The sequence below is a fragment of the Pinus tabuliformis genome, chromosome 2_2, assembly GCF_031772625.1.
Source record: "Pinus tabuliformis cultivar Carrire ecotype Pingquan chromosome 2_2, CPIR1, whole genome shotgun sequence".
Lineage (NCBI taxonomy): Eukaryota > Viridiplantae > Streptophyta > Pinopsida > Pinales > Pinaceae > Pinus > Pinus tabuliformis.
In genome coordinates this window covers 773,347,064-773,371,134 of record NC_142300.1, presented here as the reverse complement: position 1 = coordinate 773,371,134, position 24,071 = coordinate 773,347,064, and the positions used below count along the sequence as shown (strand labels likewise).

The following is a 24,071-nucleotide window of genomic DNA, read 5'->3' as shown; positions in this document are numbered from 1 at the left end:
GAATAGCGGAGCAGCCACAGATGAATAGCCAAGCAGCCATCCCCCACCAGTGGATTTTCCCCTATTTTATTAGCCCTGCAGTTAAATAGCGCAGCAGCCATCCAAGTTGAGTAGCCCAGTTGAGTATCCAAGCCAATCAAAGCTAAAGATGATCCCAGCCAAGCCCCTGATCCCAGCCCCGCTATGACTGGCAATTGCTATGGCACTGCCCCCGTCTGTCAATGAACTGTTTCTCGGCACTGCCCTTAAGGCACGTACTCCTGGTCACGGAGAGCTGGTCACATACAACTATTGGGTACGTACTATGGGTCACGTAGAACCTGGCACGAACACCTATCGGGCACGGGGGATGGAAACTGGTGGGCACTAACGACCTCCTGGGCACTAACAAAACTGGTAACTGAAGGTTGTAGAACACTGACCTTGTAGCACTGACTGGCAGCTTGTATAGTTCATGCACGAAGTATAGGTTCAATGGGTAGAGTTTCCATAATAGAGGTTCATGCACAAAGTATAGGTTCCCATGAGTCTAGATTCGATGACTAGAGCTTCCATTCATGCACTGACCAGAGCTTCATCATGCCATGCTGCACTGAGTAGAAATTATTGCTGCACCGACTAGCTCAGACTGACAACTGGCGATACTGTAACTCCTGGCAAAGAATCTTGGCATCGAGTGAATCGAGTAGCGGGATCGACTCTTTATGAGTACCTGGATCGAGTACCAGCATTGAGTACCGGAATTGACTTCATCATCTACTCTGGGATCGACTGCATCGAGTGATCGGCACCTGTCATCGATTGGCAGCATAGAGTAGCAGGATCACCTCTTGGATCGATTGCATTGACACCTGGATTGCGCCTCCCAGCATCGACACCCGGATCGACTACTATTGGCTCTCGGCAATGATGGGTGGGGATGGGCTGCTATCGGTTCACAGACAGAGAAGTAATACATAGTTCCCAAACAGAAAATAAGGTGCCTCCCTGAATCGACTAGCGGAAAAGATTCCTTACATCTAGTGACTAACCACCACCAGAACTGGAATACTGGCATCGAAACCTACCTGAATAAGCCTGGTTCTTGGTTGTGCATCTGTGGTTAGGTAAGCTCCTCCGGTAGGTAGGTATTAGGTATAAAGAGAAAAAGGTAGGTAGTATATAGGTAGGTAGTTTGCTTTGTTTGGGTAGGCAGGCAGTATTCCTGTTTCTGCTAGATCAGATTCTTCTACTCTTGCCGATGCTCCAACTCCTGAGACAGCGAACTTTGAAATGGTTCTTCTGTTCAACCCGGTCCTTCTGGAGATTGGGATGAGGATTTACGAATAGATGGAATGATTCTACACCCGGCACAGAGAGACGATATGATGTGTTAACCTCGGGAACTCCACCTTTGCCCGGAAGCTACGAATGCTCTAATCTCCGACCGGGAGGAGGGCGGCCGGGACGGAACTACCCGACTGGGAACCTAGGGATGGGCTTACCCATACCTAGAGAATGATAGATAGTTATAATGGCTGGTGATGAGGCCTTCTTGGCTAGCTTTCTGTCTTTCTGGCTTAGTTAGATGGCTACTAAGGCTGGTAGCTCTGCAGGATCCGCTTAACATCCTAACCGCCACCGAAAAGCTACACACTTTATGTTACTACCGCCGCCGGTAATGGAAGACTAGACCTATCAAGTATAATGCCAGAAGATGTATTCACAGACTGGGGTGCGTACCTAAATTGCAGTTATGTGGCCTTCCCCATTCAACTAGGTTAGCTGGAACGAGTTGTCTTCCTATAACCTCTACTTCCAGGTATTCCCTTTGAGCTACTCTTCCTTACAGTAACACCTTCCTTATTGCCCTATTGCGATACACCCGATTTAAACAACTTCGGAAGATAGGAAAAAGTATGAGCTCGTAGCTACTTCTACTCTATGAATAGGACTTACACGTCCAAGAAGAGGACTTATGCGTCCAAGAATGGGACTTAAGACCTAACATAATAGGGAGGTAGCTTAGCCCCTTAACCTGTAAACTCGGCTACAGTTGCTTCCTTCTATCCAGCAATAAAACGGAGGAGCAAACAGATGATGCTACTTGAAGTACGCCTCATCCGCCCAACGTTGAAGTTGCCAATGCCACAGTGCGCATCAATTGGCACGGTTCAAAGAGCGAGACCGAAACAAGCAAACTACCTAGCACGTCCTATTGCCGTAGCGAGCCGAGCTGCTTACTACGAAACACTCGCAAACGGCTTCAGTAGCTTATCCAGTAAGGCAACTAGCAGTTTTCATGACTCTTCATCAGGTTAGCGCTTGACGTGCCTAGAGCGTCAGACGAGATCACCACTTCTCTCAGTAATGGACTTCCTTGAATTCTTCCTTAGCCGATTCTGGGAAGAAAGTCCTACTTCTCCTCTTCTGCTTCAGCTGATGCTTCTGCGGATGTTTCTTCGGATGCTGATGCGGAAGTGTCTGCTTTATCATACTTTGGAAGTGAAATTGAATTCCGGGGCATTGCATCAATAAAGGGAAGGCTTATGGTCGTTAAGGGGGTGGGGAAGGAAAGTAAGCCCACCTCTAAAGTGACGTAGACCCGGTCCCTAACGAAACTCAACTTGAGCAATAAAGTTCCGTTCGTTCGGTATACCATTGATCCCTTTGGGAAGGTGAAAGTGGAATCATACCCCATCGAAGAATAGCCCTTCGTGACTCTCCCTCTGACCCTGGAATTAATTGAATTGGACAATTCCTAATAAGCGCTATAGCTCGAGCTAGAGCTTCTTCTCCTGTATGTGGTAGTATCTGCTATTATGTATGTGGTAGAAAATGAATATATTCAGACCTCAGATGGTATATGACATCCTCTTTTCTCCGGTTTTCCATTGATATATTTGAGTAATGGTAGACATCTAGTTCGCCAATCTGTGATAACATTTTTTCTACTTTATTATAAAATGAATAATAATTAAAAATAAATGCTATGGAAATATTTTTATCTCATACTTTTGGAGGCCACTTATAATAAATTATAATAATATTTTAATTATAAAATTAGGAATAAGTTAAGTATAAAAATTATAACATTTTCTAAAAATTAACTTGTGGTGGTTCTAAACCTGTTGACAAATGCAATGGAATAATGTTATTTATCACAGGCTTTGGTTCCAAGCTTGTCGACAAATGCATTGGAATGTTATTTACCCAAAAAAATTTAACCCTGATATAAATCACAAAAAGTTAAATTCAACAAATTAATGAAATAAAATTTTCGTTTTTTAATTTATAAATAAAATAAATATTATAAAATTGGTGTACATTATATTATTTTTTATTGTATATAATGATGATGATGGTGGTTAAACCAAACTTTGGTCTATTAGACCTAAAGAAAGAGATTATTTAATTTGATTTAAGATTTTATTCCTATGCTCAAAAGGCTTTGAGAGAAGCCTCCCGAGCTCACTATAATTTTGACATCGTAAAAGGCTAGGAAGGTTAGTATTGCGACAAAGATTATGAAACTAAGATATAATGTGGTTGTACCCAGGGCAGTCTAAGAGAATGTGGTTTTCATCCTCGATGTTCTTATTCTCACAGAGATGGCAGATCTACTTTCCATCATCGTGTTTTAGGAACTCCCAAGGACGTGTTTCACTATGGAGCTCATGAGAGTTCATTCTAATCTTCACTATATTAATTTTCTTCTTTGAGCTAGTTAAAACAGAGAGATACTTTTGATCTTTTAGGGTGGGGTTGATGACGTTCTTTTAATAACTTAATTTTATTTTAGGTGCTAAATCTTTCTCATGCCACATTTTTTCTTTGAACTTAGAAGTAACAATATTTTTAATGTTATTAGTGTTTTGCAAAGCATCATTCTCGTTGATCTCTCAAAGGTTTAACAAAAAATGAATATATTATGATTATAAATAAAGAAGGAAAGTTATTAAATTTTAGTATAAACAATAAAATGATTTTGGGTTATGTGTATAAATAGAAATAAAATAAATAATGCCCACGGGGATTTGGATTCACGGTGAATGGGTGCATTGTTAAGGCACTAAAATTCCCCGTGGGTACCTTACCTACCAAAATAATAATAATAATAATAATAAATAATACATGTTAGGAAAATATTTTATTTCCCAGAAATTATTTTTTTAATTAATAAAATTTGTATTTCATCTTAAAAAAACTCCTTTTATATTTAACATTACAAATTTTGTTTTATTTTATTTTAATAAAATAATATTTTATTTTAATAAAATAATATTTTATTTATATTTTATGGTACTTGTTCTATTTAATATAGAATATAACTTTCTTGTATACATAACAAAATCAATGAACACTTTGCAATGCTTTATAATAAATTTAGCAATATATTTTTAAAACCTTTCTTACAACTGTTAAGTTTCAAGATTTTTGGGTACCCTACGGGTTTTTAGTGGTGTGCAATCTATTTCCACCATCAAAAACACAATTGTCAAATTAAAGAAAAGAAAAAAAGACAAAAACACAAATCACATTCCAGAAATTTTTAGTGGCATCTGACAATGAGTCAAATTTGACTAGAAAATCTTAGAAATTCAGCACGATTTTGATAAATTTGCCATATTTTTTTGTAAATCCATATTACCCCTGTCCAGCTTCAAGATTTTGGGTGTCTTGGGTATTTTTGGATGATATTTTTGATAGCCCTGAATCTATTTCAATCCATCAAAAACATTATTGAAATAATCCACAAATTTTTGGTTATTGTAGCCAAATTTGACATTATACCCAACTAGTGACGTTGAATCTATTTATATCCATAAAAATACTGTTCAAACACTACAAATTTTTAACCATCGTAACAAATTTGCCACCAAATAGACAAAACAACGCAATTTTTAGTAACTCCATAAACATGCCTAATATTATGTCACTGAGTTACGTGTGATAGTAGTTAATTAAAATTTTTGAGAAGTTGGAGCAGTTCATTAAAATGTCTTGGAACTCGGAAAAGGAAGCGCCACAAAGTAATATAAGTCCTTTAATCAGCCTAGTCGCCCCCCGGGAAAGCCGTGTTTGTTTTTCATATTTTCATATCTATATGAAATACAAAACAAAACATAAAAAAACAGCCATCATTATCTTTAGCTTGCACTTATAAAGCCAGATTCTTTACCAAGGCAGGGTCTTGAAAAAAATTAAAGCTAAATCACCGAATGGTATCACACTACCCCTCAAGTCAGACTTGAAGAATATTAGTTAAGAAATCTCAATGAAATCTCAATGAAAGGGAGGGGCAAGAAGTCAACTCGATTGTCAGGCCTTAGACTTAGAGCTTAAGAAACATTCAATAAACATTTTACATTTATTAAGACTGAACGTTAACATTCATCAAATTTATTAGGATTATATTTGTTATGGGCAGGTTATTTTTAAACATTTTCAAATGAAAATTAACTTTTTAGGAGTTATTGACCGTTTAAATTTTTTTGAAAATTTTTGTCCACAAACTTTATATTTTTACCGAAATATCTCTAATTTTCTTTTCTGTATTTAAGTATTTCTAATTTAGAATATCTATTTTTACATTTATAAATATATAGAATTTAAATATAAATTTAACTTTTTACATATTTATATATTTATAATTTTAAATATTTTTTAATTTTATTTTAACTTTATTTCAATTTTTTATAAATATTTTTTTATTGTAAATTAATTTAGTGAGACTGTACTTGAGCAATTATAAATATTAAATAAAATATAAAAATTAATCTATTGACTATCTTTTAATTAACTATGATAACTACTATATAAATGATAAAATTCAAGATTTAAATTTCCCTTAAAATAACCCAAACAAAAAATAAATATAAAAATTATTAGATTATACAATAATTGATAAAATGATTTTTTTTAAATATAAATATAAAAATAGATAAAATAAATAATAAACTATAAATAAAGACTATAGAATGCTACACCTAACCCCTAATAGAAATTCTTTTCGCCATATATCATATAGTCATATACTAGGATTAAGGTTCAATTTTAAAATTAAAATAATGTAGGTAAGTTATTCAATTTTCTTATTATATCATTTTTTTTACCATATAAAATATAATCATATATTATGGTTAAGGTTCAATTTTAAAATTAAAATTATATACCAAATTTATAAAAAAATTTCTATTATATTTTTATGCCATCCATAATATACTAGACTATATTTCAGTTATAAAAAAAAAAAAATTATGTATGAAATTTATTAAACATTGTAATACTTGATAAAAAAGTTATCTTCTTAACAAAAATAAATTATGTTTCAATAAAAACAATATTCAGGCACATCATTTATGTGTGCAATTCTCATGGGAGTTTTCTTTAGTGTTTTCTTGGACTTTTCTTAAGGAAAACTTTGAGGTGAAAGCTTGATTTGTATTATCTAAATTGGTTTTTCGACTATATATAGATTGAACACCATAAAACCCCTTAGGAACTTTCAAAAAATATCACTAAAAACAACTTGATTCAAATAAATATAGTCACTATCTAACTAACATCTTTCATATTGCAAACCAACTGCCCATCATTACTTTTCTAACTAACTTTCTAACTAAAAACTTGAAGAAAGTGAATATAAAAATAAATGAACACTCGAAACCATAAATAAACGAAAATTTCATTTATGTATGTATGAGAATGAATAAAATAAACAATAAGCAAAAAAATTTTGTTAAAAAAATGTATTTTACACTAACTTTCGTCTCACATAAAGGGTACTAAAATTATTCTTTAGTTTTAAAATTAAGATCAGGTATGGAATCTATTAAAATTTACCAACATTGATTTTTTTTTACTTCATGATCTAAATAAAATAAATAATATAAAAAAAATTGCTATGAAAATCAAGTTTAATTTATGATTTATGTGTGAAATTTGCATGGCTCAAGAAACTACGTTATTATCACTTTGTTGGTTTTGAAGTAAATTGTCACCATTGCTGTTAAAATATGAGAAAAGTGAGTATAGAAAATGAATAATTTTCTTAGACTCTTGGTGTATATTGATAAAAATGGCAATATTTGTATTAATAAATTTAAAACCCATTGGTCAGCTCTACAAAAGAGAGTCTGAACCAGGAGAGTCCGGCGTTGTAGAACTCTCTACATTGGTCATGCACATTACACAATAAATAGAAAACATGGTTTTAGAGAAGTTAGAACAACATCCTAAAAAATAGAAACTAATTCCTATCCTGAGTGAAACAATTCTACATAATCTAGGATATTCTCCATTATCTTCAACAGTCCCCCTTAATGGAGAATGGATTCACATATATGCCTAACATCTCCCTAAACATTTGAAACCTAACTTTTCCAAGAGGCTTAGTGAAAATATCTGAAACATTATCACATGTATTACGATATTCTAGATGAATTTATTTGAATTGCATTTCTCGCTAATAAAGTGAAATTGAGTATCAATATGTTTAGTGTTTTTGTGAAACACGGGATTGTTGGCCAGCTTGATTGAACTCTGATTGTCACATTTGATTGTTGTTGCGACTGTCTGTTCTTCCCCAACATCCTCGAGAAGTCTCCACAACCAAACTGCCTCACATGTTGCTGCACACATAGCTTGATACTCTACTTCGGCTGAAGACAAGGAGACTATGTTCTGCTTCTTGCTACTCCATGTGGTCACCCCGGATAAAAGACTGAATGCATAACCTGTTATAGATCTATGATCATCTACATTTCCTGCCCAATCTGAATCTGCAAGTCCTGCCAATCTAACATCAGAAGAGTCAGTGTAAATAATTCCATAATCTACAGTACCTTGTAGATACCTCAAAACATTCTTCGCTGCATCCAAAGGCTTTCAAGTGGTTTAGACATAAATTGGCTTAGCACTCACTACATAAGCCAAATCAGGCCTACTGGTGGTTAGGTAGATCAGACTCCCAACCAGTTATCGGTAAAGTGTTGCATCCACCGCTTTTGAGCCATCCTCACACTGCAATTTGATGTTCTGCTGCAATAGTACTGGTGTAGGCTTACACTAATCCATTCTAAACTTTTCTAACAGGACTTTGACATACTTTGCTTGAGACATAAATGTTTGACCTGAATCTCTCCAGACTTCAAGACCTAAACAATATCTGAGTTCACCAAGGTGCTTCATCTCAAACATTTGTGACATCTATTGCTTGATTTCATCAATTAGATATGTAGCATCACCTGTAATTATCAAATCATATACATATAATGAAATCAACATTACGCACCCTTGTTCATATTTCATGGTTTAAAGATTAGGGTCATTCTTGCTTCTATTTTTGGGAGCTTGTTTTATTCCATAACGTGCTTTCTTCAATCTACAAACTAAATGTTCTTTTCCTTTCTAGACAAACCCTTCCGGTTGCTCTAGATAAACATTTTCTTTTAGTTCTCCATTCAAAAATGCAGACTTTACATCTAGTTGGTGCATTATCCAATGTTCCTTAGTAGCTAAAGCTATTAACATTCTCATAGTGTTCAGTTTAGCTACAGGGGTGAAGGTTTCTTCGTAGTCTATCCCTTCTTTTTGTGTGTACCCCTTTGCTACCAACCTAACTTTCAGTTTTTCTATAGTTCCATCTGCATTAATTTTTGGTTTATATAACCATTTACAACATATGGTCTGTTTTCCTCTAGGAAGTTCAACCAATTCCCAAGTGTTATTTCTAATTATTGAATCATATTCTTGTTCCATGGCTGTTTTCTATTCACTACTTTCATTTGCTTCTTTATAACTAGACGGTTCAACCACATTCATCATACTAGTTATAAAAGCACTTTCCCTATATCTTGCAGGTATTTGAACTTTCCTACCTGATCACCTAAGAGGTGGGGTGGTGGTTTCAAACCTTATTTGATCATCATTTAATTTTTCCTCTTGTTACTGCTATTGTTGTTGTTATTGTTGTTTTTGTTGTTGTTGTTGTTGCTATTGTTGTTGTTGTTGCTCATCCTCTTCCTTTGTTTGCTGCTAACCCTAATTGTTCTCTGCTTCTTCTTCCTCAAAGTACAGAATGTCCCATCCATCATACTGCTCATCAGGTTCTTCATTATCCTACTCATGGAATTTAACATCTCTACTAACAAAGATCTTGTGAGTATACCCTATAAAAGTACATCTAATGGGTTTTGAGTCTAATTTTCTTCTATCTTCCTTTGGTATGTGGGAAAATGCTTTACATCCGAATATTCTTAAGGTTTTACTGCAGGTTTATATCCATATTAAGCTTCAAAAGGAGTTTTAGACTCAAGAATTTTTGTGGGACTCTTATTTTTTAAATAAATCGCAGTATTCACTGCTTCAGCCCAGTAATCATTTGAAACATTCTTACCTTTCAGCATACTTCTAGCACATTCCACCAGAGTTCTATTCTTTCTTTTTGTTACTCCATTCTGCTGTGGAGTATGGGGTACTGTGAACTACTGCAAAATTCCATGATCTTTACAATATATGATAAGCTCATCTTTCCTGTATTCTCTCCCTTGATCAGAATGAAGAATTTTTATTTGTTTTCGTGTTTGTATTTCAATCATATTTTTAAATTGCTTAAAGTATTCCAATGTATGAATCTTCTTACTTAAGAAATACACGGAAGAAGACTTCGTATAGTCATCAATAAACAATAGAAAATATAGTGCACCTCCTAATGATTTTGTCTGCATGGAGCCACAAAGGTCTGTGTGCACTAACTCTAGTATATCCCTCTATTTCTTTTCTACTCTAACGGGGAATTCTTCTCTATGCATTTTCCTAAAGTACAGTCATCACAATCATTATGTACTTGTTTTAGCATAGGAATATCTCTTACCATTTCCTTCCTTTGTAATAACAACAAATCATTGTAATTGATGTGGCTGAATCTCTGATGCCAAATCTCTTCTATAGTCAAGCTCGCTGTTATAAATGCTCGAACCGGTGAAGGTCTCACATACAACTTGTACAGTCCTCCTGTTCAAATTCCTGTAGCAATTATCTTCATGTCATCTAGTAGATCTTTAATGTAGCTGTTAGATTTAAAAATTCAACTTTCAAATCTTGATCTGTAATCATAGATACAAAAATCAAGTTCTTTGTTATTCCAGGCACATGCATTACATTATAAATTTGTTTGATATTACCATTAGGTAGAATGACTGAAACTTCCCCACATCCTTTGATTTGATGAATTCTATCATCACCTAGGTAAATCTGTGCGCCTTTGTTGATTTCTTTAAAATCTTGAAGCGAGTGATTATTCCCTATCATGTGTGTTGACGCTCCTGAATATACATACCAGATGTCTGCATCAATATTCTCATCCTGGTCTGCCATAAACAATCTAAAATTATGCACTTAATCACCATTCGCGAGATGACTTGCATGTCTTTTTGGCTTCTATTGTTCTTCATGATATTTCTTTTTCCAACATTCCCTGCCAATAAGACCCAATATTCCGCAATAAAAAAAATTTAGTTTCAAAGTAGTTTTCATTTGGGTGCATACCTTGGGTTAGATTTGGTTGTTTCTGTGAACTTGCTCCATTTGTGGACCTCCTTTCCCTTTGTAGAAGTCTTTCCTCACCATCAATGCAAGATCAGCACTCTAGGGCTTCAGAGTTGACCCCCTCCATTCTTCCTACATCAGTATACCTGTGAGCTCCTCAAAATGTGAGATCTTCTCTCTCGCATTTATCCCAGTGATGAACATTTGATAATCATCAGTGACACCATTCATTGTAATGGTTACAAGATTTATATCGTCCATTGTATGACCAATATATGATAATTTTGTTTTCAGATCATTAATCCTCGCTGTGAATGAAGCAATTGTTTCATTCTCCTCCATCTTCATGGATAGGATCTTACTCTTGAGGAACAGAAGACGATTTGAATTCCTGATCCTGTACAATTCCTTAAGAATTCCCCAGATCTCGTTAGCTGACCTACCTTCTCTGACGTGCGGTATAATGCAGTCTTTCACTCACATCTTTAACATTGTCCTTGATCTACTTTCTCATTTCTTCCAATCTAGGATCGATGTTGATCCAGTCGCGGGCTGCGACTCATCCCCATTCACAATCATCCAAGCAATCTATGCTTCTAGCAGAGTCTACATCCTGAACTTCCAATTTGCATAATTGGAACCATCGAGCTTGTTTTGCTCGTTCATGCATGCTTCAAATATATTGTTATTCATCTTGGCGATTTAGAAAGAAAAAAAAATCGACAGGTAAAAGATGTTAAATTTACCCCAAATCTATGAGAGAGATAGATCACCATTCTTCAATGTTGCTTGATCTTGTAGCACACCCGTAAATCACCGTGGCTTCCTTCATAGCCTCTAGACAACCTTCTGTTGGCAGCTACAACCTTTTTCTTAGCTTCCCCTCGTAGCCACAACCTTGTTATTGGCCTCAATGATCGTCGCAGAAGTTCGTGTCATTTCTGCGATGTCGTCGCAGCTGTACACGTCTTTCTTGCGACGAAAAAGTTAAGAGATTTGCACGAAGGACCTACAATGCACTCGTCGCAGAGGTACACTCAGAACTAGCAATGATTTTGGAATCGTCGAAGTTATCCGTCTTACAACTGCGATGATCTCGGTTCAAAGAACCACCCACCAGCCATCATACAGGTTCCTGAGCCCTGACGCTCTGGTACCATGATAAAAATGGCAATGTTTGTATTAATAAAAATAAAACCCACTGGTCAGCTCTACGAAAGCGAGTCTGAACTAGGAGAGTCTGGCTCTACAGAAGGCTCTACATTGTTCATGCACATTACACATTAAATAGAAAACATGGTTTTAGGGAAGTTAGAACAACATCCTAAGAAATAGAAACTAATTCTTATCCTGAGGTTACGTGAACCAATTCTACCTATTCTAGGATATTCTCCTTTATCTTCAACATATATATATCAAGTTAGTATTAATTAGCTTTAATTCAACTCTAGTTCTTGCATGTAATGTATACTTGGTTTTGGTGAGTAAACTCGAGTGTTTACATGTGGTGTGCACTTAGCTTTAGTTACTTAACTCTAGAGTGCTTACATGTGGTGTTCACTTGTCTTTAGTTAGTTAACTCTAGTGCTTGCATGTGGTGCATGTGCACATTAACAAAACATAAAGAAAACTTAGCTTAAGTTAGCTCTAAGATATTGCATGTACAACTAAGCTCAACTTAATTTCTTTATGTATTGATTCTGAAGTCAATATTGAGTAATCAAATTCATCCTCAATTCCAATTTGTGCTCTAATATTTTTACATAGACCAAAAATAAATAAATATTTATGAATATCAATAAAATAAATAATAAAAATCTTAATGGGTGGAGGATCGAAGGTAACACGAGCACTCATGGGATCAACAGTGACATTTCCTTATGCTAAGTTGTGAAACAAAAGGGTCTTGGAAAGGGTAATGTAGAGGCATTTCAAAGTGGGCTTAGGCATATAACCTCTAGAGGATTATCTCATTTCATTTTTGGTGGTTTTGTGGTATAGGAGATTGAGTAAATGGCATAAATGACATTGACTATGCACAGGAATCCAATCTGTTCATGATCGATCACCTAGTACCTTTGTTTGAGATTGTTGTAGTTAGAAGGTATGGCTCTCAGTGCACCTTTGTCGAAAGTCCTTACGTACAATGTGGGATTTGGGGGCTAGAAATATCTAGAGTTTTCTATGTATTTAGGCTACGCGGTGGTGTTCATGGCGAACGACTTTGGCACATGCGAATGAATGCAAGTAAGTGTCCTAGTGTGGTTTAGAGTCTCTCTATGTTTTGTTTACATTTCACTACTGAGAGAAGTCTATTGGAGTGGGACATCATTTGTTCTCTAGTGGAGTGTGGTGAGTTCGGTGATATTTTTCCCAAGTTCCCATTTCTTGTAATTTTTGTGTATCATGGAGTGAGTCTTGGAAATTCGGTGTCAACAGGGTTTCACGGATGTGCAAGATGCAACCCTTGGGTAGTTGAGATAACTATAGTAGTCGATGGGTGGTGGTGGAGTTGCAGATCTGAACTAGGAGTAATATTGTTAATTTTTCCGTTTGGCATAGATGGCCTACGGTTCAAGGGATGGAGTCCTATATTTGTGCTTGAACGGGGTTCTTGGTTGGATGGCCTAGTGCACGTGCAATAATACTGAGGAAATGTGGTAGGTTTTGGGGAGGGATGAGGCCATGTGGCCAATAGACAGCACAGGGTGGATAAAGAAGAGTGGTGGTTGATGATGAGGTTAGAAGGGCAGAGGTTGATGGGGAGTTGGCTCAAGTGTGAACCCCTTCATGAGGCTTTATGGACTAGCATCCTACTATGAAAACTTTAGACTCTTAGATGATGTGTATCGTAGCAATGTTGGAGGAAATGAAACAACAAAGGAATGATGACCGTAATGAAGTCATTTTCTTCCTCAATGGCCTACAACAAAACTAGTGGAATATATTGGACCATTTGGGATCTATCAAAATGAGCTAACCACAAATCAACGATTGCCTAGACTAGATGGAGGGGAATTTTGCTAATGTGGATTTTCATGCTGATGGTGATCATCACAGTCTAGATGCACTGAGGTCATGCACCTCACTTTCCTCGTACTCCTTAAGGGATACTAGTTGTCTTCTCATTTTCTCCATTTTTTTGACCTCTTGTCATTAATTTTTTTGTTATTTTGTGAAGCTTGATAGGTTGTCCTTCGGTTTTCCTTAGCTCTCATGACTAACAAATCTGATTGGAGTTAATGTGATTAAAGTGAGTTGAGAAAATCATTGACTATACATTTTTTAAGAGTTAATAAAAAATGTTTATCCATACAAGAATAAATAAAAAATTAAAAATGTTTTTGAAAAATTGTACTCAATATCATTTTTTAGGTTTCACGTAGTACGAGGATTATATTTCTATTTTATATTTTTAAATTTAAGATTATATTAATTACAATTTATTGATAGGATGCGGATTGATGTTCTCAAAATAAATACTAAATATAAATATAAATGCTATGAAATATTAATCTCATCGGGTCATATATGTTTGCAATTCTAATAGCTAGAGCCACTACTTGAGTGTCATCTTCTGCCTCTCAAATCCACTGCCAATTCGCCTCGACGTTACAGGAAATAACTGAGTGCCGCAGACAAGTAGAAATGGAGAATGAAAATCGCAGACAAGTACAGATGAGGAATGCATATATTCTGACCTCACATGGTACATAGCATTCTCTTTTTTCCGGTTTGGCGTTGGCGTTGATTTCTCAAGTGGCCACTCTGTGATTACCTTTTCTGCATTTTAGCAATGGAAAGCTTATTGGAGTTTTGTAATGGTTGTTTTTGTAGATATATTGTCCTGCAGCAGAAACGATGGAGATGAGGAACATATATCATCCGCTGAGAACAAAGAAGATTTCGATGACGAGTCCTCGATCGAGTAGGTTTCTCTCACTGTGCTTACAACGGACTATCCAACCATTCCCGTCCTAACTTTCAGGATGTGGGTTCTCAGAATTTTGTCTTGCGTTATCCTATCATTTCTAAATCAGTTTTTTGGGTACAGAACAGAATTATTGGAAGTTTCTGGTAATTTCAAACACAAAAGAACAGAGAACAATGCTCTGTTTTCTCCACAGGATCTTTAACACAGGGAAGCAAAAAAAAAATTCTGAGCAGACAGAGTTTTCCACATACAAATCAAACTTGTATTCATTAATAAAATGCCTGATACATATTTCTTCCTCTCTCTCAGAGGGATTCACAAAGAACTTCCACAAAAATAAAATTACTCTGTCTCTGCAATAAAAACAATACTCTGTTTCACAATAAAAATTCAACACTGCTGTGTAAAATTTTTATTTACGCACTGCTGCGTTACATTCCATATGCCCTCAAAAAAAATTTACATATTCATCCAACAAAAGTTACTCTGTCTCCCAGCACTCCTGTGCATTACAAAAAAAAAACTCTGTCTCTATTTAAAAATGAAAATACTGTTGTATATTTTTACATTGCGGTGTAAAAATTCTCCATTCGCTTGTGCTGCTGCACATTACATTTCCTTTTCAAAAATTACCCTCGTTTTTCATTCGCTGCCACGAGCCTTCTCTTTTCATTCCATATGCGATGAAGATTAAAAAAACAACAACAACATAAATCACAACATATGTGTTTTTTGTGCCCATACCTTTCGTAAATTAAAAAACAATAAAATTAAAACTCTTACCAACATTTTACCTACCATATTAAATTTACATTGATTATTTTACGGAAACTGTCAGTCAAAATAAAAAACTTCACACAAGGTTCATGGACTGTATGCAACTTTAGTTTTAATCAACGGTGGACAACGTTGAATTCAATCGGACGCATATCACTTACCCTAACCAAACGAACATTACCGGCCGGGGAATGAGCGGTTTTGGAATCGTACACTGGACGCGTGGCAGCAAGTCGGGGTGATCGGAGCCTCTTCGAGAAATACCGCTGACCAACAAGAGCGGTGCGGGGAAGCGTACGAACGGTTTTGCAAAACAGCGTTGTGGTCGCTGTTTGACTGATGCTGCGGTTGAAATTACATTTCAACACTCCCCTTTAATTTCAACTGCTGGGTTATCAGTCATACCCAGACATTTCCTCAAAATCTCAAAGCTTTTCTGGTCCAATGGCTTTGTCAAAATGTCTGCAACTTGTTCTTGAGTCCTGCAATGTTGTAAAACAATTTCTCTATTGTTCACCAATTCCCTGATGTAATGAAACCTTGTGTCAATGTGTTTCGTTCTCTTATGAAACACAGAATTCTTGGGTAATGCAATAGCTGAGCTATTGTCACAAAAAATCATTGTTCCTTTTGCCTGCTCTTGGACTAAGCTCCTTAACATTCTTCTCATCCAAACTTCTTGACATGTTGTTGCTGTAGCTGCCACATATTCTGCCTCTGCTGTATACGACGCCACAATAGGCTCTTTCTTAGAAGCCCACGAAATGGCTCATGAACCAATGTGAAAAACATAACCGGATATGCTTTTCCGATCATCTACACTTCCAGCCCAATCACTATCAGTGTATCCAACTAAATCTGAACATTTTGAGACAGTATATAAAATGCCAAACCTTTTTGTACCTTTAACATACCTCAAAATTCTTTTTGTTGCATGCCAATGTGCTTCCTTTGGCCTCTCCATGAATCTGGAAATTAAATTAACAGCAAACTTAATATCTGGCCTAGTTGCAGTTAAATACATAAGGCTGCCAACTATGCTATTGTACACGGTAGGATCAAAATCCTTGTTGCTGTCATCTTTGCTGAGTTTTAATCCCATCACTGTGGGAGTGATTGTTGCCTTGCTCTCTTGCATATTGAACCTTTCCAATACTTCATTAACATATTTTGCCTGTGAGATAAAAATTCCATTTTCATTTTGATTTACTTCTATTCCTAAGAAGTATCTCAGTAAACCCATGTCAGTCATCTCAAATTCTTCTTTCATGACTGATTTGAAATTTTTAATGAGGTAGTCATCATTACTTATAAAAATCACATCATCAACATACAACACTACAATTAAAATTTTACCATCCTTTTCTTTGATGTAGACAGTGGGTTCTCCCTCACACTTTGCAAATTCATTTTCGAGTAGATAGGAATCTATTCTACTGTACCACGCTCTTAGCGCTTGCTTCAGCCCATAAAGAGCTTTCTTCAATCTGCATACTTTGTGTTCTTGGCCTTTCTTTTCATAGCCTAGAGGTTGTTCAATGTAAAACTCTTCCATTAACACTCCATTTAGGAATGTTGACTTCATGTCCATTTGGTAAACTTTCCATTTGTTTTGTACTGCTATGGACAGCACTGCTCTCACTATTTCCATTCTTGCAACCAGTGCGAAAGTATCCTCATAGTCTCTCCCATACTGCTGCTTGTATTCCTTGACAACCAGTCTTGCCTTGTGCCTTTCTATCTTGCCTCCAGCATTACTTTTGGTCTTGTAGACCCATTTAACTCCAATAACTTCTTTACGTTTTGGTAGCTCAACTAAATCACATGTCTTGTTTCTTTCTATGGCATTCATCTCCTCATCCATAGCTTCTATCCATTTCTTATCTTTAATTGCATCTTCAAAATGAATAGGGTCATCAACATGACAATACAAAGCAAACAAGGAATTCATTCCTTCATCATAAATATCACTTAAATTTCTGAATTTCTTACCTCTTTCATTCGGTGTGCAAGTGCTTGAAGATGCAATTGAATTTCCTCCTTGTGGTGTGCTTGAAGAAGCATTGTCATTTCTCCTCAAGGGTGTCTCTTGGTGTCCTTGTGTTGGCACTGCTGTTTGGGGATGTATTTCAGCCATCTCCTCATCATCTTCATCATGAGACAAACAATTTTTAACATTCACTTTTTCTCTATGTTTCCATCCCAAGCTTCTTCCTCAATGAACTGAACATCTCTGCTCACAAAAAACTTCTTGGTGGATGGGATATACAACCTGTAAGCCTTGCATTCCTCATTGTATCCAATGAAAATACATTTCTCCCCTTTATTGTCCAACTTCTTCCTCAGTTGATCTGGAATGTGTGCATAGGCCACACATCCAAAAGCTTTCATGTGGGTGACTCCTTGCTTTCTCCCACTCCATGCTTCTTCTGGCACTCTGTTCATGACTGCTTTTGTTGGGCATCTATTCAAAATATATACTGCACAGTGTACAGCTTCAGCCCAATAATCATTTGGCAAATGCTTTGCCTTTAGCATACTCCTCGCCATATCCATAATTGTCCTGTTCTTCCTTTCAGCAACTCCATTTTGTTATTGGGTGTACCTAGCTGTAAATTACTTTTGAATTCCATTTCTTCTACAAAACCATAGGAATTCCTTGGAGATATACTCACCTCCTCTATTAGTTCTCAGAACTTTCATATGCAGCCCGCTTTGGTTTTCTGCAAGTGCTTTGAAATTTCGGAATTTTTCAAACACTTCACTTTTGTTCTTCAGGAAATAAACCCAAGTCTTTCTGATGAAATCATCTATAAATGTTAGAAAATATTGGCTGCCTGCTAGTGATGGAGTTTGCATCGGTCCACATAAGTCTGAGTGGACAATTTCTAAGGGTGTTTTTGCCCTTATGCTTTTCCCTGATAGAAAACTTTCTCTGTGTTGTTTCCCCAATATACAACCTTCACAAAGGCTGTTTGGTTTCTCTATCAATGGTAATCCTCGTACCATTCCTTTTCTACTCAACAAGTTAAGACCTCCAAAGTTGATATGTCCAAATCTCAGGTGCCACAACCAATTTTCATCCTTTGGTACGCTTTGGAAAGCCTCTTGGGTAACTGCTGCAATTACTTCTTTGTTTTTCAAATCTGCCCTTATTCTAAGAGGGAACTTCTTGTTCCTCGTCATCTTCACTTCAGCAATGCATCGTTCGTTGGGTGCTCTATCCATGATGGTGCATACATCATTCACAAAGAAAACACTGTAACCCTTTTGAACAAGTTGTCCAATACTTAAGAGGTTACATCTCATTCGAGGAACATAATAGACATCTGCTATGGTTTTCTTTTCTCCTTTCTTTGTAAATATTTTTACTTCTCCTTTTCCCATAACAGAAATTTTACTATAAGTTCCAAGTGTGACTTGTGATTTCACATTTTGATCTAAAGCAGAAAACAGGGCTATGTTTCTTATCATATGGTTGCTGCAACCGGAGTCTAGAAACCATATATCATCCCTATTTGTTTAAGCCATATTACAAGCTAAAAACACATTATCTTGGCTAATATTTTCTCTAGTGATATTTTCACTTGATCTATTAGTCATATTATGCTGCTTCTTCCTACATTCATTTGCATAATGCCCATATTTTTTACAATAATAACATTGGACATTGGATTTTTCATACCTTTGTCCTTGAGCATGATGTTGTCCGCTTTGTTGACTGTTGCCTTGGCCTTGGTTCTGATTTGGATTGTTGCCTCTTCCTTGAGCATTTGCTGGACTGTTCCTTCCACCTCTGTTTTGGCTTCTACCTCTTCCTTGAGCATTTGTTGGACTGTTCCTTCCACTTCTCTTTTGGCTTCTGCCTCTTCCTCTCTTGCTTCCTCTGCCTTGACCTCTTCCTCTTCCAAAGGACATTTGGGTCTTGAAGGCTTACTCTAGAGATGAGTTTTCATTTCTACTCAACCTCTGCTCATGTGTTATCAATGATGCATGAAGTTCATCAACTGAAAATTTTGAGAGATCTTTTGTCTCTTCTATGGTGGTGACAATCACATGGAACCTTGAGGGTAGGACTCTCAATATTTTCTCCACAATCCTCCTTTCTTCAAGAATCTCTCCATGAGTCCTTATCTGTGTAACTAGACCAATTACATGTGTGAAAAATGAGTCAATATTGTCTGACTCCTTCATGCACAGATTTTCAAAATCTTTCCTCAACAACTGTAGTTTTGTTGTCTTCACTTTCTCCATGCCTTGATAGGCTGTCTTGAGAGTTTGCCATGCTTCTTTGGATGTCTTGGCTGTTGCTATCCTTGAAAACACACTCTCATGCACTGCATGATATAAGAATACAAGGGCTTTCGAATCCTTCTTCATATAGCTTTTCAACAGATCTTCCTTTGCCTCTGTCAAGTTATTAAACTCTTCTTCATTTGCTGGTTCTTCAAATCCATGTTCAACAAGTTCCCATAAATCTTGTGAGGCAAACAGGGCTCTCATGGTTATGGCCCAATAGTCATAGTTTTTCTCATTAAACTGTGGGAGCTGAGTATTAAAAATACCCATACTAGTGCTGGTGCTGGCCATTCCTTGCACTCACAGCTATGCTTCAAATATTTGACTGTGTATTTAAAAACACTGACTGTATTCAACAGCTACACGAAAAAAAACTTTGAGAAATACCTTGGATTCTTTTGCCTGAGACTTCACTTTGCTGGAGAAGTTGTTGCAGCAAAAAACTCCTTCCTTCAGCTTCTTTGACACCTTCAAAGAGCCTCGATCTTCTCTGATACCATGTTGGAAATTTGTGGTAATTTCAAACACAAAAGAACAGAGAACAATGCTTTGTTTTCTCCACAAAATTTCTGAGCAGACAGAGTTTTCCACATACAAATCAAACTTGTATTCATTAATAAAATGCATCATACATATTTCTTCCTCTTTTTCAGAGGGATTCACAAAGAACTTCCACAAAAATAAAATTACTCTGTCTCTGCAATAAAAACAATACTTCGTTTCACAATAAAAATTCAACACTGTTGTGTAAAATTTTTATTTACACACTGGTGTATTACATTCCATATGCCCTCAAAATTTTTTTACGTATTCATCCAACAAAAGTTACTCTGTCTCCAGCACTCCTGTGCATTACAAAAAAACCTCTGTCTCTATTTAAAAATGAAAATACTACTATATATTTTTACATTGCGGTGTAAAAATTCTCCATTAGCTTGTGCTGCTACATATTACATTTCCTTTTCAAAAACTACCCTCGTTTTTCATTCGCTGCCGCAAGCCTTCTCTTTTAATTCCATATGCGATGAAGATAAAAAAACAACAACATAAAACACAACATATGTGTTTTTTGTGCCATACCTTTAGTAAATTAAAAAACAATAAAATTAAAACTCTTACCAACATTTTACCTACCATATTAAATTTACATTGATTACTTTTACCGAAACTATCGGTCAAAATAAAAAACTTCACGCAAAGTTCATGGAGTGGACTATATGCAACTTTAGTTTTAATCAACGGTGGACAAGGGAACGCATATCGCTTACCCTAACAAAAAGAACATTACGGGCGGGGGAATGAGCGGTTTTGGAATCGTACGGACGCGTGGCAGCAAGTCGAGTTGATCAGAGCCTCTTCCGGAAATACCGCTGACCAACAAGAGCGGTGGGGGGAAGCATACGAACGGTTTTGCAAAACAGCACTGTGGTCGCTGTTTGACTGATGCTGCGGTTGAAATTACATTTCAACCGGAACCCCTCCCCATTAGTTCAATCGCTGCTCAGATTGCAGTCCTCCCTCTTGGCCGGCTAATGGCAGCAACCATAAGCAACAAAAAGTTTTTTTGCAGGCAGCAGAGGGCAGTTCTCATTGAATCCGGGGCCATTTAATACAAAGGAGCATGTTCTCATCACAATCTTTGCCAATGCAGGGTCAGCAGGTGTATATGCAATTGGCATTGTCGATATTGTCAAAATTTTCTACAAGAGGAAGCTAACCTTTTTCGTTTCTTTACTTGTCATGACAACCCAGGTTAGGTTTTGACCATTTCTGCTAGAAAGGTTCGTTAAATTTCCGGAGGCTTGTTGTTGTCTGCAATATTTCTTACTGTTTTAGATATGCAGATGTTGGGGGTATGGATGGGCAGGGGTCTTCAGAAAATATCTAGTGGAACCTCCTACCATGTGGTGGCCTTCAAACCTTGTTCAGGTTTCTCTGTTCAGGCAAGGAGTCTCATTTCAGATGATTGGATGAATATATATATATATATATATATATAGGTGTTTTGAGATTTGAGATATTTGATTAATATAGCGTGCATTAACATATGAACGAGAAGCGTTATTTTGTTCCAATTTTGTTGATTGCAGAGCTCTTCATCAGGAGGAGGCCCAAAGGAGGCCTTACACGAAACCAGTTTTTCATGACAGTCCTTTCATGTAGTTTTGCCTATTATGTAATCCCCGGCTATCTATTTCCCATGGTGACATCCATGTCATGGATCTGCTTGGCCTTTCCACACTCTGTTCTTGCACATCAATTGGGTTCAGGACTATATGGCCTTGACATTGACTGCCTAGGGATAGATTGGTCCACCATTTCTTCTTACCTTGGAAGCCCTCTTGCTAGTCCCTGGTTTTCAATAGGCAACACTGCAGTTGGATTTGTTCTTGTAATGTATGTGATAACGCCATTAACATATTGGCTCAACTTGTATCATGCAAAGACATTCCCAATCTTCTCTGACACCCTCTACACCTCCACTGGCCAACCATACGACATCGCCGGAATCGTTGATTCAAACTTCCATCTTATGAGAAGAATGGACCAATACATCTTACCGCATTCTTTGCTTTTACGTATGGCGTTGGGTTCGCTGCATTAACTGCCACACTGGTTCACGTCCTCCTGTTTCATGGAAAGTATGTTATCAATCCCTAAATTCATCAGGATTCCATGGATGCAAAAACATTCAGAATGACAATGATGGGTTATAATTTGTTGCAGGGAAATTTGGAGGCTTACCCTGTCTGCTTTCAGAGTTCAGAAATTGGATGTGCACACCAGACTAATGAGAAAGTACAAGCAAGTGCCAGAATTATGGTTCACTGGAATTCTCGTCGGCACTATAGCTTTAGCGCTTTTTACATGCGAATATTACAGTGAACAGCTTCAATTGCCATGGTGGGGAGTAATACTGGCATGTGGCATTGCCTTCTTCTTCACATTACCCATTGGGGTTATCGCTGCAACTACCAATCAGGTAGGTATATGCGTCATTCATGCAAATTGACTTTTGTATCGTCAAGCAAAACCATGTCGAGCATACTATATCATAAGTCTTCCGTCAAACTAAATCTTGGATTGCGTTGGTCATGGTAGGCGCCAGGTCTGAACATCATCACGGAGTACATCATAGGTTATGTTTATCCAGGCAGACCAGTTGCAAGGGTTTGCTTCAAAACGTATGGATATATAAGCATGGGGAAAGCCTTGTCATTCTTGGGGGATTTTAAGCTAGGTCATTATATGAAAATCCCTCCTAGAGCAATGTTCTGGGTACAGGTATTTAACATGGAACTACTTAATTTTGTAGCAAGCATACCTTGGCAGCGCAGAGAGTAGAAGTTCCATCAATCTAAAATAGAATTTTCGAAAATTCGATCAAATTTATATTTATTACAAGATTAACTAAAAATCTATGTTTACTACAAGTTTACAGCCATTATTTCTTTCTTGTAACTTTTGCGTCAATTTGCGTGCTGGAAATGATTTATAATCCTTGTTGCAGATTGTGGGCACAGTTATTTCAGCGATTGTGTACTTAAGCACAGCATGGTGGATCATGCATTCCATTCCCCATATCTGCGACACTGCCGTATTGCCCTCTGACAGCCCATGGACATGCCCAGGCGATCACGTCTTCTACTCCGCTTCTGTAATATGGGGATTAGTTGGACCCAGGAGGATTTTTGGAAATCTTGGTGAATATGGAGCAATCAACTGGTTTTTCTTAGTAGGAGCAATAGCTCCAGTCATATTGTGGTTGTTTCACAAGGCATACCCTAAGAAACAATGGATCAGCCTGATAAATATGCCCATTCTCATCGGAGCCTCAGAGGCGATGCTTCCTGCTACAGCAGTCAATTATACAAGCTGGATACTCATGGGATTCATTTTCAGCTTTGTACTCTATGCATATAAGCAGGACTGGTGGAAGCGTCACAATTATGTGATGTCTGCAGGATTGGCGTTCATGGGAGTCCTTCTCTACTTCTGCTTGGGATATAAAAATATTTCATTGAATTGGTGGGGAGCAAACATAAAGGGTTGCTCCCTCGCACAGTGTCCCGCAGAAAAAGGCTGCCCATAGCCGAGGCTTTCCAGGAACTGATTTTTCCGTCCGGTGGTAGATGTTGTGCTTTGTAATTAGATGTTCTGTTTTGATAGTTCCTGTTCACTAGAAGGGGGTAGCCCATTTCTTTTCTTTACTTCGGTCTGTGCATTGGAAGAAGTGACGTTACGTTAAAAAATGGAATTGTATCTAATGATAATTAGATTTTTACGCCATAGAGGCTTACTGTTTTACAATTTAATATATATATATATAAGTTTTAGTTAAAATAAGTTATTGTTATTATTATTAAAAGAGGCTTATTGTCTTACAATTTAATACAATTTAATATATATATATATATATATATATATATATATATATATAAAACAAGTTTTTGTTATTATTATTAAAAATGAGACGTTGAATTCGGTAAAGCGTGTTTATTTTATGTTTTAACGGCACTAAATTTTATTA

General features: G+C 36.7%; 1 pseudogene; it reads left to right on the top strand.

Annotated features, from left to right (window-relative positions):
* The first annotated feature begins 2,076 nt into the window (after positions 1-2,076).
* On the top strand, positions 2,077-23,633 carry LOC149194976 (oligopeptide transporter 7-like; annotated as a pseudogene).
* The last annotated feature ends 438 nt before the right edge of the window (positions 23,634-24,071 follow it).